A 16,090-nucleotide genomic window follows, 5' to 3' on the forward strand; every position below is an offset into this window, starting at 1 on the left:
TTACAGGAGAATCAACTGCTGTTTCCTTAGAAGAGCCAGGTTCACCTACTGGTTCACCAGATGCTGCTGGTGAAGGACTTGGTCACAATGAAGGAGATCCTCAACAAGTAGATACTCATGAGGATGGAGATGAAGGCCCCCAAGTAAATGGAGAAAGCAACACCTCAGGGGGAACAGAAAACTTTCAGGACAAGTTTTCCACCCAGGTAAGGGAGGTAGGGGGAACATCTCAGCATACTGGTCCATCTGTGCAAAACCAATTCGATGGCACAAATGAACCAGGGATGCATGATGGTTCTGATGGATTAAATGAGAATGCACCTAGGCCTAGCATTTTTAAATATAAATCTTCTCATCCTACTGAACAAATTCTGAGTGATATCAGTAGAGGTATTCAGACTAGGAGAGCTGTTTATGAAAACTTTTGTGCATTTTTCTCATTTTTATCTAATATAGAACCAACTGACTACAAGATGGCTTTAAAAGATCCTGATTGGGTTTTGGCTATGCAAGATGAATTAAATCAATTTGAAAGAAATAAAGTGTGGCATCTTGAGCCAAGACCTGAGAACAGGTCAGTCATAGGTACCAGGTGGGTCTTCAGAAACAAATTGGATGATCTGGGTACTATAGTCAGAAACAAAGCTAGACTGGTCGTGCAAGGTTATAATCAGCAAGAAGGCATTGATTATGATGAAACCTTTGCCCCAGTAGCTAGACTTGAGGCAATAAGGATCTTGATTGCCTTTGCTGCTCATAAGAACATTAAGCTCTTTCAAATGGATGTTAAGACAGCATTCCCAATGAATCTCACCTAAAGGCTGTCAGCTAGTAGGCCAGATATAGTGTTTTCTGTGGGATTGTGTGCACGTTTTCAAAGCAATCCCAAAGAATCTCACCTAAAGGCTGTCAAGAGAATACTTAGATACTTAGTAGGAACAGATGATCTGTACTTGTGGTACCCCAAAGGTGGTTCAATTGAACTATTAGGATACACAGATGCAGATTATGCTGGATTCCTAGTAGACAGAAAGAGCACATCTGGTATGGCACATTTCTTAGGTCCCTGCTTGATTTCATGGGGATCAAAGAAACAAAATTCTGTTGCTTTATCTACAGCAGAATCTGAATACATAGCTGCTGCAGCTTGCTGCTCCCAGCTGTTGTGGATAAGGAACCAGTTGAAAGATTTTGGTATTTTCTATGAAAATGTACCTATTTTATGTGATAATACAAGTGCTATTAACATTTCTAAGAATCCTGTGCAGCATTCCAGGACAAAGCATATTGAGATAAGACATCATTTCCTAAGAGATAATGTTGAGAAAGGTCTTGTAGAGCTGAGTTTTTGCAACAGTGAAGAACAAATTGCAGATATCTTCACTAAGCCATTGGGTAAAGAGTCTTTCTGCAAGTTTAGAGTCATGTTAGGTCTGACTAGGTCAAACTAAGAGACCTCTCTCAGCTGTTTTCCCCAATGATTGGCTAATTAAGTATTCTTTAAATGTGTGCGTGCATCATACCTTTGCAATCTGTCTATTATCTCAATGTTAATTGCTTATCTCTATGTGAGCAATATTGTAGCTAATCACTTTCAGGATTGAAGGTCATATTGAACAGATAAGCAACTGTTTCAGTAACCCTACCAGTAGAGGAAACAGCAGCAAATACGAACGGATTAATTTTGAAATTAATTTCAAATTAAACCGTGAGAAAATATTTTTTTTATATTCTTATTTGATTTTAAAATCTTTCAAATATGGCAGTTATTTTCCTCTGACGACAATTTGTTCTGACAGTTGCAATTATGGCCAGCTGTTCATTTATGGAAGTTATTTCCAAATCAAAATAACTTCCAAATATCTTCTGATTCTCTGATTTTATTTATGTTTGTCTCTATAATTTCTCTTGCTATATATTTGCTTCCCTTTCCTTGCTCCGTGATTATTCATCATTCATCAAAAATTCTCAACTTCTCTCTCTACACAAGATCAATTCTTCGAAGCTTAGACTAGCAACAATGGTGAGAAAGGCTGGAACTGGAAGGAAAGGAGGAAGGAAGGGAGGTTCCAAAGGAAGTTTGGCTAGTTCCCCCTCTTCAAAATCTCAAGAAACAATCAAGGATGTTCTTATGAACGTCTCTGAGCAGACACCTTCACAAGCAACACCAGAAATCAACCCCTCTGAAACTGAACCCATCAAGGCCGTTCCCTTGAGACAAACTCCTTCAAAAGAGAATGTCTTGAAGGAAAAACCTGTTTCACCATCAAAGACTAAAACTTTAACCCCATCTCCACAAAAATCCAAATCCAAAAAGGCCCCAAAAGAAAAATCCATCGAAACCCTCACTCAAATAACTGAAACCGTTTCTTCAAACCCCAAATCACCATCTGAGAGGGAACCTGATAAAAAGATAGCCAAGAAACTTGAAAAACAGTTAGAGGAAGTGGCTGATGAAGGATTGGATGAGGAGAAGGAGGACAAGAAGATGGAGGAGGATCTAGATGTAGTGGTGACCAAGGTGGTTGCTGGTACCACTACTGGTTCTGTAAGGAAAAGGCAGACTAGGGCTGCTTCAAAGGTCATTAAGGGCTCAGATGAGAAGGAGACTACACCATCTGAGACTAAGAGAGGAGAGAAAAGGAAAGCAACATCATCTGTTTCCCGTATCTCCAAGGCTGCTAAAGGTAAACAACCTGTTACCCCCAGTACTGGTGCAACTTCTTTAAGTTCTAGGACTGTGTTATCTGGTTGTGGTGTTGAGAATGAATATTTTGATATTCCTGCTTTGAGTCAAGTTAAGGAACTTCTTGAGTTCCAAGGATGGATGTCTCTGTTTAATGATTTAAATGATGCTTTTGTTGGTCCTGTTCGTAAGTTCTTTGTTAATCTGAAGCAAAACATTGATATGTCTGTGGTATCAACTGTTTCTGGTAGTGTTGTACATGTTTTTGAGTCTGTTTTATCTGAGTTGCTGGGTATACCTAGAGATGGTTTTGGTAGATATAGCAGTGATGGGTGGCCCCTAATGGGAGGAGTAACACCTGAGGTAGTTACTCAGTTTTTGTTTGGAAAGAAGGAAGAAGCTGGTTCCCCTAGTGACTTTAGGGAGGCAATTATGTTGGTTCTGCACTCCATGTGTTTGAAGGTCTTTCTGCCCAAGGGTCAAGGCAGAGGTACTGTTAGGATCATGGACATGGTCCTGATCTATCTGATCATGAAAAAGGTTAAGGTAAATCTGCCAGCTCTAATGATGGAGCACATGCTGTACTGCCATGCTTCATCCCACAACTCCCTGCCCTATGGTTCCTTTGTCTGCAAAATCATCAAGGAGCAGAATCCCAAGTTTTCTTTTTCTGGTGAGGTGGTGAGTCTTCAGTTGTTCTCCAAGAAAATACTCACTCAGAAGAAGATTGACTACTCTGGAAAGAGGCTGACTTTTGTAGGTCAAGAAAGTAGCCCAAGGGATGAAGGGAACCAGGAGGAAATCACTCCTGAGGATGTGGCAATGCTTCTTGCCAAGTTGGAAAGGCAGGATGAGAGGATAATAAAGTTGGCTGCCAGTCTAGTGCAGGCTGAAGAAGAAAGGAAGCTTGATAAGCTTATGAACAACAGGAAATTCCTCACTATTTGCAGGGTGATTGATCACCTGTTGCCCCCAGAGTCTGGGATGAAGTTTGACCCCGCACACTGTAGGATCATTGAGACGGATGATGAGGAATCCTCCAGTGAGAAGGGTCCTGATGCTGAAGAAGGAGAAGGCTCTGAGGAAGAAGAAAATGAATCTGATGAGGAAGAAGAAGAAGAGAAAGAGGAAACAGAAGAAAAGGAGAAGAAGGAAGAAGAAAAGACAGATGAGGAAGGGTCTGACTTCGAGGAGGAGATCAACCCAGAGGGTGAAGAAGAGGATGAAGATGATGATGAATGATCACTTCAGTCTCCCCCTCCCCTTCCATTAACTGCCATAATATTTGTTGTTCCCCCACACTGCTAGACTGTTTTTAATGCAGTGTGGTTTCTATTATGTTTCTAACCTTCTGGTGTGTAATCCTGAAAAGTTTTAAGCTTTTTCAGTTTTATGTGATTGAATAACCTGTTTGTGCTAACCTGCAGCATTGAGATTGATCAGTGGTTGAAACTACTGATTTTTGGCTTACTTGCGATATTTTGGTGTGCAATTCTATTTTTTGAATGCTTTTTAATGATGCCAAAAGGGGGAAAAGCAGGTTGAAGTTTCTGAAAAGGCCTTGTTAGACAATTAGATTGAGTCTTTTATTTCCTTGAGTCAGATAATCACAAAAACAAGTTAAAATAGAGGGAACAGTTAGATTAACTAACTGTTTCAGTGTCTTTTTACAAAAATCCAAAAACAAGTTGTTTCTTTTAAATAAAGATGGCTATCCTGGTCAGTCATCAGTGTCATAAGTCTTTTACACAAGATATCCCTTGTGTAGAAAGTCTAATAGAAAGTCTTGTCTTCTTAAGTGTAGATTAGAACTTTCTTTACTTTGCTGTTTCCCACTAACGTGCAGGTGCAGGAAACTTCAAAGTGTTTGTCATCATCAAAAAGGGGGAATTTGTTGAGTCACTTAAGGTTTTGAGTGATGACAAACAGCTGACTAGCTGGTTCTTGTTGGTTTTATATTATATCAACTGACATTTTGAACAGGAACAGCTATCCCAAGTACTTGAGGCAATATGAAGTCCTTTTGAATCAAAGCATTCAAGAAATCTGTATTAGAATGTTCTATCAAGGAAGGCCGTCAAGACTTGAAGATTATGAAGTCTCTTAGATTAGGATAGTTGATCTTTGTAGTCTTTATAATGTTAAGTGTGCATGGATGTTTGTACATGAGCTATTTGTATCCCTTACTTAGAGTATTTAGTGTTGTAGAGATCAGGAAAAGTTGACCTGATCCCTAGGACATTAACAGGTCAGGAAACAGCTGCTTCGTAGCTTGTTTCATGAACCTGGACATTAGTTCAGTAAATATTTTCTGGAATATATATTTCCTATCCTTAGAGAATATTTACTAAACTAATTGATTCAGTTTATGCAAAGTTGGAGATGAATTATTTCGCATATAACTTAGAATATATTATTCTACCCATTTATGGAAAGTAGAATAATATCTTAGAATGTCTCTTATTTACAAAATAAAAGATATTCTATTTACCTAAGTTATGATCTGAAAAGATCACGAAAGATTTTATCTCCCAACCTTATAAAAGCATAAACTCGATCAGAATTTCGAGTGAGCTTTTCTGAAAAAAATTCTCTATCTTTGAAAGCTCGAAATACACTCTAAGGGAAATAGTTAGTTCATCTCTTACAAACTATTTATGCACATAGTAAGAATTGTTTTGTAATTATCTCTTGTAAGCTTTGAGTGGAAGCATTTAGAGGGAAACAAAGGGTTTGTATTGAATCACTAAGAGGTTAGTGATTGGGTAGCATTTACGAGTGTGAGTGCAAGTGCTTGTGAGTTCAAGTGCGAAGTGACACCTAGAGTTAGGTGTGGGGATCACGAGTGTGATCATTTGTAATTGCTTTTGTTTTTCAGAGTTGATTAATAAAAGTAATTAGGGTAGTGGAGGACGTAGGCTCAGAGTTGAGCTGAACCTCGTTAAATCTTTGTGTTGATTATTTATTGTATTTTCTGTTTCCGCTGCAGGACCAGTTCATCATCTGGTCCCCCTACATAAATAGAAGAAAATCCAATAATTTCTAACACTGCCCTGTACTCAATTCAACCCCCCCCCCCCCTTCTTGAGTACCAGCTGCACTTTCAGAGCTCACTTGGTGTGACTGTCTGATCTAGTTTTAAGGGTTTAAGTGTGCTAATTGAATCTGTCAAAGAGGATAAGGGAATCCTATAAGAGCTGGTTTGGTCCTTGGTAGATGTGGTAGTTGGGGCACATAAAGCAAGTTGTGCTGATGTGGAAGAATCTTTTCCACTTGAGGTTGAGGCTTTTTGTTTTATTCTAGGACTTGTCCTAATGGGTTGCACTATTTTTGTGGGTGGTCCCTTTCTTGGGGTTTTTTTTTTCTTACATTGCTTTTTGCTTTAATGACTGGTTCAGTTTCTGAAAGTGTGAGATCTTCAATTTGTGATGTGTTGTCAACAGTTTCAAGGTCAGTCTGAGGTGGATTTTCAACTCCTATATCACCCACTACTTCTTCCCTCCCTCCACTATCATCATCAACATCTTCACAAGCCAAAATAGGGCCCTCCTCATGATGCATTAAGTAAATTTCAAGTTCCCTGTATTTTTTACTTAACTGTATCAACTCCAACACTTATCACCCTCAATTCTCCTTAGACCATCTTGCAGACTCATTCCTGGGATGAAATACAACATCCCAGCAACACAAGCATACCCACACTTCTCTATTAATTCAAGTAACTCCCAATAACACAATATATCAGGGTACACAACAAAATCCCTACCCATACCACAAGAGTAAATCAACTCTCCATTTCCAACATTTTTGAATTTTCCACCATGCCAGAATCGAATGGTAAGTTTATCACAAAAGGTAGACATTTTACCTACATATCAACCACAATTATTACATCTATCAATCTAATCAACAAAAACAAATCAGATATTCAAAAAAATCAACCCCTAAAACAATCGCAAAAACCAACCCTAACATCAAATCGCATAATTGCACAATTAACAAGTCATCCAATTCAACTAAAGCTACTAAATTTAGCATCTAATTAGCATAATCGCACCATAACACAGCAAAATTGGACGCAAATAACTACAATTATCTAAATAACACATTCACAAATTAGACAAAATAATGCAAAATGTAAGCTCAATTACATACCTTCGAACCAATTCCAGATTTTCCAATCAGACAATTCGAGCCTTGCTCCTTCTCGCAAACAACCCACTTCAATCCTTTCCCCAACCACTAAGTCAGAGGAGCAATTAATTTCAATGAGCTTCAGTCCTTTTTCGCGTCTTTAATGGAGTTTGTAGAGAGGACGAAAGAAGGACAGAGAGATAAATTGAATTAAAGACAGGGAAAAGAAGGGTAGTTGGGTAATTAATGCCACGTAGGCTAAATTACGAGGGAAAAGAAGGGTCAACCCTTAGCGTGGACCAGTATAACAAGTTGTAGCCGGTAACCAGTAAAATGTTCTATTTTAAGAAGATAAGGGTAAAAGGTCGTTTTATTGGGGGAATTTCAAAAGGTCGTTTTATTTTGAGCGGACGGAGCAAAGGTCATAATATTCCTGTCAATTTTTCCAAAAAAGTATGAAATCTTGTATGGGAAATTTGTCTTGTGCTTCGTCTTCATGGATGCTTATGAATTAATTGTTACCGCCAAGAGGGACAAGAAATTTGTTATTGTTGATGCTTTGATTAGAAGAAAAGAAGGAAGGAATGACGTTCTCCTTATTCTTCCAACTCTTGCCTAGTGATTCTTGAACTCAAGTACTATATATGGAACAAAATGAGGTCACTTAATGCATTGAATCAATACTCGGATTGGAAAGGAAGAGTGTATGAAAGAATTTTCAAAACCAATGTGAAATATTCCACTCATTCCTATTATGACGGAAAATGACGCATGCATGGTCCTAGTATACGATCATAAACAATATGGTGCATTACTCGAAGACAAAGTGTGTGCAACGACTCAACATGTATGATTAGGTGAATTTATAAGACTCGTGGTATGATCGCATGGATATACATGACGACGTTATGAAAAACAAAGGACCAAATAGCACGAAAGACTAAAAGACAAATTAAATTGATTAATTTTGTCCAATTTTAATGTTTATGCTATTTACTAGGTGAAAACGGTCCATTGGCAATCGTTAGTCATAAATAAGGTCAACCACAATCAAAGACAAAGAACACATGTTAAGGTTAGCACAAAAAATCACAAGAAACCTGGAAGAGGACTAGAATTCTAGAAGAGTTAAGACTCATGGGTATAAATAAATAAATAAAAATATATAATCCTATGTTATACGAGTTGACACGGATTAAAGGACTTGGCTAAGACTAGCTTGACACGAAAAGAAAAAATAAAAATAAAAGGCTGCACACTAAAAAGACACCTAAACTGGACAGGCTGTAGTATATCGGTTATAACTTTTGTTCTGTGACTTTGATTGCGGCGAAACCAACGCCAAATAAAAGATAAAACTCGGGGCTACAGATCCATAGGTGGTACGACACGTAACTCTTTCTATAACTCCGGCTATGACCAAAATAAGTTGACTCTTATGCAGGATACGGGAATAAAAATCCGGGTTGACTTAAATAAAAAATATCTATGACTCGACTCTAATAAAAAAAGAAGGTTTGATAAGAGAAACAAAAAAAAAGAGAAGAAAAAATAAAATAAAAATATGCACACATAAGCACATTGTCACGAATGATGCAATGAAGTTCGCAACCTAAAGTCAAGATCTATGTTCCACTATGGTCAAGCTTATTTGGGTGTCAAAGGGTACCATGGTTAAGAGTTTGGACGCGTTAGCAAGGCAGCCTCCCTTGAGGGTGTATGCCAACGGGCGGCTCCGCGAGTTCGTGATGAAATCGAACTCGACTCCATGGTTTGGATGAATTTAAAAACTCGGATGAACCCTTATTGCCATGAGCGTTTTTGGGTTGATAGAGCTTAAATCCCCCGGGCTAACCACGTACGTAGAACACGTACTATTGTGGAAAAATAGGTAACCTAATATGCATATGCATATGTGACAATGCCAATTAAATCGCAGGAATACAATTCAAGAATCTTTCAAGTCTCATCCACTCATCTCAATTAAATACCGATCACTCAAATCGATAAATAACCAAGAATCCTCCCCAGTGGAGTCACCAAATTGTAGGCGTCGTTCAAAGCGCGCCTACGTTAAGCATGTGGTGAATATGCTTGGCACTCATAGGAAGTGGGAATTTACATATACGATTAGAGACACGATTAGGGACAAGGAAAGTAGGGAGCCGCCAACAAGTTTTTAAGGAACTTGTAAACCGTTCACGGATCATTATAAGGAAACCACGAAAAGGGACAACGATAGGCAACAACGATTGACCCGTGAAGGTTACACCCCATTCATAATCCATGAGATTACTAACTCCATATGGTTCGGAACCACGAAAGGAGGATCGGGGATGAAGGTACGAAGTGAGTCATGGAGTCACATTCGCCCGTATTGGCCTCTACTCGATTCTTATTGTGAAAAGTATTCCTGCGATCTCAAAGGCATACAAACAAATATTCAATTTGCTCCAAACTATTATTATGCTAAATTGGTTGAATATTAATGCAACACATTATTCTAAAATATTGGTGATCACTTGATTAAACAACAAGATTAAAGGAACCTAAACCGGTTGTTCAAATTATCTTATTAGGCGTTATTTTCAATTACATATTCCCTTTAAACATGCAATATGGTGATCATAATAACAATAAAATAAACATTAATATTGGAAGCAATCTAACAATAATAGCGTTAGTCAAATCAAATAATAATCCTCATCATGATATTAGAAATAAGAAATAATAATGAGAGTAATTAAGTGATTAATTACTCACTTTCTGCGATTCCTTGAAATTGCTACATCATGAATAAATTGTTAGTAACTTCAATAAAAATAAATCAAATGGAAATTAAATTAAATAAAAAGTAGAGTTGATTTGGTCCAAACCCTCACTTAATTCTACCTTTCACGCCTTGGTTTAAGTATAGAACTTCGGGTATTGTATGGACTCCTTAGAGTGCTTAAGGGATGTATTATAAGAGAATAGGGTTGCTAGAATTTAGGCTAGAGCAAGAGAATGATTTTTGGTGTAGGGAGAGAGAATGATTTTTGGTGTAGAAGAGAGGAAGAGAGAACGATTTGATGATCAAGCTTGTTGATGATTGAAAAAGGGGTGATATGACCTGTATTTATAAGGAAAAAAGAGGGGTCGAATCAAGAAAAGATAAGAATTCGAATCGGATAAAACTCTTGCGATAGACAGCAGTTTTGCGGTTTTTGTTTTTATCATATCTTTTGATCCAGAAATCGGAATAAGATGAATAAGATATTGTTGGAAAGCTCTTGAAGTCTAATTTCTAACCCAATTAGAATCAGATTAAAATATTTTGTAGAATAAAAGATATGGCCGAAATAGTGGGACGGTGTCAGTTTTGGATAGAGTTTCGTATTTCTTTTATATCTTTTTCGTTATAGCTCGGAATTAATATTATAATATATCATTGGAAAGATAATTTCAAGAACTATCCAACCATCTAAGAATCAGATAAAAACATCGAGGAACGAAAATAATTTCTGACTATCTTTGAACGTCTTTCAATTCGAATAGAATTAGGACTTTCAAAAAGAAAAATTTTATTCAATTTCAAATGCTTTAATCTTATCTTTTCAAAAAGGATAATTAAGATATTTTAGAAACTTATAGAAGCTTCCAATTAATCCTAATTGGATTAGGAATGAGATTAAATCCTTTAGACCCTCCACATGATCATTGGGTCGTAGGTAAGGTGGGCTTAGGTTCGGTTTAGATCCAGTTTAGTGTTTTAGCCATAACTTATTCGTTATAAATAGGATTTGGGCTTATAATATACCGTTGGAAAGCTCTTTTAAAGCCCCATCCAACCATTTAACAATTGGACCCAGATTATGGACCAAAATAAACTGATCTAAACGTTTTTATAAAAAGGACACGAAATGAATGATTTTAAAGGACACGAAATGAATTATTTTGGGTTTAAAGGCACGAAAAGAGGAAAATAAGTTATGATTTGGAAAATTTGGTTAGGAATTGGGTTGGTTTATGAAATGTATTGGGAATATGGATTTAAGCACTCCAAGGATTACATACTCAACCCGACCAATAATGGCGGTGAAAGGTTGTTCATCATCGGGTTTGGTTTTGGGGAGACATTTTTAGGTGTCTACAGAAGCCCCCACTTTGACTGAGTTTGTAGAAACGTCAGTTTCGAAAACGATAGTCAAAGTAGTCGATTGGGACGGAGAATGATTTAAGACGTTCTGCGATCTTAAATCACTCTGTATACGCCAATACCTGCAGAAGAATGTTAGTTCCACAGATAAAAGAGTAAAGGGATAGAATGCATATCTGACACCAGTGTATCGGTGACAAATGAGTTTGGTAGCTTCCTATGCTTGAAGGAATCCACTGGATGATACTTTCCATGCTTGAGGAAAGTCGACAGATGATGTTTGGTAGCTTTCTATGCTTGAAGAAACCCACCGGTTGAGATACTTTCCATGCTTGAGGAAAGTCGATAGATGACAATTTTCCATGCTTGAGGAAAAACTTGTCTGATGATGAAATTGCAAGTCTCTGTGTATCGAGAACCTTGCGACGTGAATCGTCTTCGCTTGGGAGATGATCACTAAAATGATGATGGTTCGATTGTCCCCGAACGTGGGCTGTAGTTGGTTCGCTTATCTCCGAATGTGGGATGTAATTGGTTCGCTTGTCTCCGAACGTGGGCTGTAGATGGTCCGCTTGTCCCCGGACGTGGGCTGTAGATGGTTCGCTTGTCCCCGGAAGTGGGTTATGGATGGTCCGCTTGTCCCCGGACGTGGGCTGTAGATGGTCCGCTTGTCCCCGGACGTGGGCTGTAGATGGTCCGCTTGTCCCCGGACGTGGGGTATGGATGGTCCGCTTGTCCCCGGACGTGGGCTGTAGATGGTCCGCTTGTCCCCGGACGTGGGCTGTGGATGGTCCGCTTGTCCCCGGACGTGAGCTATAATTAAGACCTACAAAATAAAATTTGCCAAAGGACTCGTATAGACTATGATTGACTTGACCAAATTTGACTTGACATGACATGACATGTGTATGACTTGTGAGTGTGTGTATAGTTTGAGTGTGTGTGGAGGGTACCGACTTTCTCCCGAAAAAGAAAGACATGAAAAAGATTTTATTTTCGAACTTTTCTCAATGAGAAAATTTTGAAAAAGTTTTTTAACTTCTTCTAAAGAAAAATACGAAAAAGGAAAAGAAGTTTAAAACTTCGTCGTTGAGCAAAGCGAAATGAATCGCATGGATTTTCTTCTTGTCGGATTGAACTGCTCGTCTTGAAGATAATGTATGCATGATACATGTTCTTAGGCCAGGAGGCTAAGGACAATTACATCATGTGACACAATAGATGAATTAACTTAGGTCATGGAGCTAAGCATCATATATGGTGTAAAGAAATGATCTCGAACGTCGCTTAGGTTTGGAAGCTAAGCACATATATAGATGAAGTGATTATTGCATAATGAACGTTGCTTAGATCAAGGAGCTAAACATGATATGCTTTGTATGATTAAAAATCATTGACATATAAATGTTACTCAACGCATTATGCGATGCGTGAAACAATGAACATTGCTCAGGTTAGGAAGCTAAGCAAGTAAACAATGTTTCTTCTAAAGAATGTTGTCTTGAAAAATAATTTCTGACTATCTTTGAACGTCTTTCAATTCGAATAGAATTAGGACTTTCAAAAAGAAAAGTTTTATTCAATTTCAAATGCTTTAATCTTATCTTTTCAAAAAGGATAATTAAGATATTTTAGAAACTTATAGAAGCTTCCAATTAATCCTAATTGGATTAGGAATGAGATTAAATCCTTTAGACCCTCCACATGATCATTGGGTCGTAGGTAAGGTGGGCTTAGGTTCGGTTTAGATCCAGTTTAGTGTTTTAGCCATAACTTATTCGTTATAACTCGGATTTGGACTTATAATACACCGTTGGAAAGCTCTTTTAAAGCCCCATCCAACCATTTAACAATTAGACCCAGATTATGGACCAAAATAAACTGATCTAAACGTTTTTATAAAAAGGACACGAAATGAATGATTTTAAAGGACACGAAATGAATTATTTTGGGTTTAAAGGCACGAAAAGAGGAAAATAAGTTATGATTTGGAAAATTTGGTTAGGAATTGGGTAGGTTTATGAAATGTATTGGGAATATGGATTTAAGCACTCCAAGGATTACATACTCAACCCGACCAATAATGGCGGTGAAAGGTTGTTCATCATCGGGTTTGGTTTTGGGGAGACATTTTTAGGTGTCTACAGGACCATAAAAGACATTGGGGTTGCAGATCACCAAACGGGGGTGATTATGGAATTAGGGGTAAGTGCATTTGCATTTGAATGGTACAGCCGTTATCAAATGTGTTTTTCAGCTGATATGCGTAAAACGTTGATCCAGACATTGGACGTTGCGTATGGGGGAGAGTCATCCAAATCAAGCTAGGGATTCTGAATGTCCTACAGTGAAGGTACCGTTACATATTTGGACCATCAAATGAACTTTGTATTTAAGCTGTCTCTGAATTGGCACTTTGTTTAACTTACTGTTATAGTTGTTTTAGGTGAAATTTGGTGATGATGATGTCTACAGTTCTCCAACAAGAAGGCCTAGGCGTGTAGCATCGTCATCAAAGTTTCCTCACAAAAATTATGTTAAGTCAGAAGAGATGGATTATAGTAATATGTTAGTCAGTATTGAAGGAAACGAACCAAGTCGTACCTTTGAAAAAATAACTCTCAAACCTAGATGCATTCCGGAGCTGTTTAGGTAAATGTATCTTATTTGACACAAGGTGGCTCATTATGTATTGCATATCTCTGAATCCTCCTATTAATTCTCAGGTTTATTTCTGAAGTTTATATATCTCTATTATAAAAAATGACTTCACTAGTACCTATGACAGTTGCTTTCACATTCCATTCTTCTTCAACATTGGTTTTGTATTCAGTATATTGTATTGAATGATAATTGACTCAATCCTATATCTTCACAAATTAGAAGTGGTAGTAATTGCTTGCTGTTGGAAGATTGTCCACTTTTTGATATCTCTTATTTGGTGAGTCATATATTGCTACATGGTTTGTTTTGGAATCTATATGTTACCCTACTGTTAACAACAACCGTTTGTGCACACTGTTGAAATGTAGGGTGAGGTTATATCTTTTGGTGGTGGGTGTGACTTAAATACCCATCTGCTTCAGTCGTTGTCAAATTTTGTTAATAATCCTGTATGTCGTGTGTTTGCCGTTGTATCCGAGGTTTGTTCTCTGCATGTCTTGCGTGTTGATTTACTGGATTGTCATGTTACATCTGTTAATTAAGTTTGTTGCAGCTTTTTGACACGGTAAACAGGGCACCGGTTCCATGTCATCCTTCTTTGTGTAGAATTTGTATTGCTTTCAAAATAAAGTATTCTGCGGAGATTATGTTGGTTTATGCTGATTCGGTTTCATTAAACTTCAATTTTGTAAGGAGACCGCACTAGTAGAAAATATCAAAAAGGCACCCCCTAATTGGCACCGGTTCAGTCCAAACCGGTGCCAAAAATGGCCTACAAAATTGGTGGGAAGCTGAACCAGAGTAAAAGGCACCGGTTCACTTCAAACCGGTGCCAAAATCATAAAGGCCACCGGTTTGAACCGGTGCCTTTGTGAACCGGGCCTTTAATTATTAAAAAAAAAAAAACCGGCCTCTTCTTATAACTCGGCCTCTTATAAGCCTAACCCTAAAATCAGTTGTCCTCTTCTCTCTCCTCTCACTCCGCCTCTTCTTTCTCCTCTAATCTCCCTTCTCCTCTGCTCTCCCTTCTCTCTCCTCTAGCTCTCCTTCATTTCCAATCTTTTTTCTTTCTCTTCGAAGATCTCCGCAACAACAACAACAACACCACCGCAACAACAACAACAACACCACCGCAAAGCCGCCGCCACCACCATCTCTTCTCTTTAATTTTTTATGGGTTTCATCAAAAAAATTTTGGTTTAATCCACCACGAACACATGCATGAGCAAGGTTAGGGTATATTTTCTTTATTTTAATTCGATTTTTTTGTTTTCGATTTCTGGGTTATTTTGTTTCCGAATTCAATTTTGATTTTTTTTTTCTGATATTTGTTTCTTGTTATTTCAATTTTAATACATTGTGTTTTCGATTTTGATTTTTTGTTTTTCGATTTCTTGGTTATTTTTTTTCTGATTTCAATTTTGATTTTTTTTCGATTTTTGTTTATTCGATTTTAATATATTTTGTTTTCGTTTTTGATTTTTTATTTTTCGATTTCTGGATTATATTTTTTCTTATGTTTGATTTTGAATTTTTTTTCGATTTTTGCTTTTGTTTATTCGATTTTAATATATTTTGTTTTCGATTTTAATTTTTTCTTTTTTTGATTTTTGTTTCTTGTTTATTCGATTTTAATACATTTTTTTTCGATTTTGATTTTTTGTTTTTCGATTTCTGTGTTTTTTTAATTTATATTTTTTATCTGGGTTTTTTTCGATTTCAATTTATTTCCATTTCAATTTTGATATTTTTTTTCGATTTCAATTTATTTCCCTTTCTGGGTATTTTTTATCTGGGTTTTTTTATTTCTGGGTATTTTTTGATTTAATTTTTTGGCGATTTCAAATTTTTTTCTAGGTTTAATTTTTTTGGAAGCTTAATTATATTAATCGTTTTTTTTTTTGCTTTAATTGGTGCAGGTATCTTGAGTTAGATCTTAAATGGAAGAATCAAGACTGAAGAATATTGAGTTTATTTTTTTTATTTATATTGTAATTTTTTTTTATATGTTGTAATTGAACTACTATTGTATTGATCTATATTGTAAAATTGTTTTGATTATATATTGTAAATTTTTGATTATGTTGATTGAAATTCGATCTATATTTTGATGTTCTAAATAATTTAAGTCGATTTTTGATTGTTTGATGTTCTAAAAAAAAAAAATTATAATATTTGGCACTTTTGGCACCGGTTTGAACCGGTGCCTTTTAAAACCCCTTTTTGGCACCCCCCACATTGACACCGGTTCAAACCGGTGCCTTAGGCCGGGTTTGAACCGGTGCCAAATTCATTTTTTCACGTAGTGCCGGTAATCATACTCCTTATCAATCTCTCTATCTGTAATACCCTGTAAATTTTCTTGCTAAGTGATTTAAAATTCGTTGGTGTTGTTTTGCGTATAGTTGTTGAACTCCGATCAAGTGCATCATGAAATTTTCAGCTACTGTCTGAACGGTCTCCCTAGA

Source organism: Chenopodium album, chromosome 6 (genome assembly GCF_948465745.1).
Source record: "Chenopodium album chromosome 6, dcCheAlbu1.1, whole genome shotgun sequence".
NCBI lineage: Eukaryota > Viridiplantae > Streptophyta > Magnoliopsida > Caryophyllales > Amaranthaceae > Chenopodium > Chenopodium album.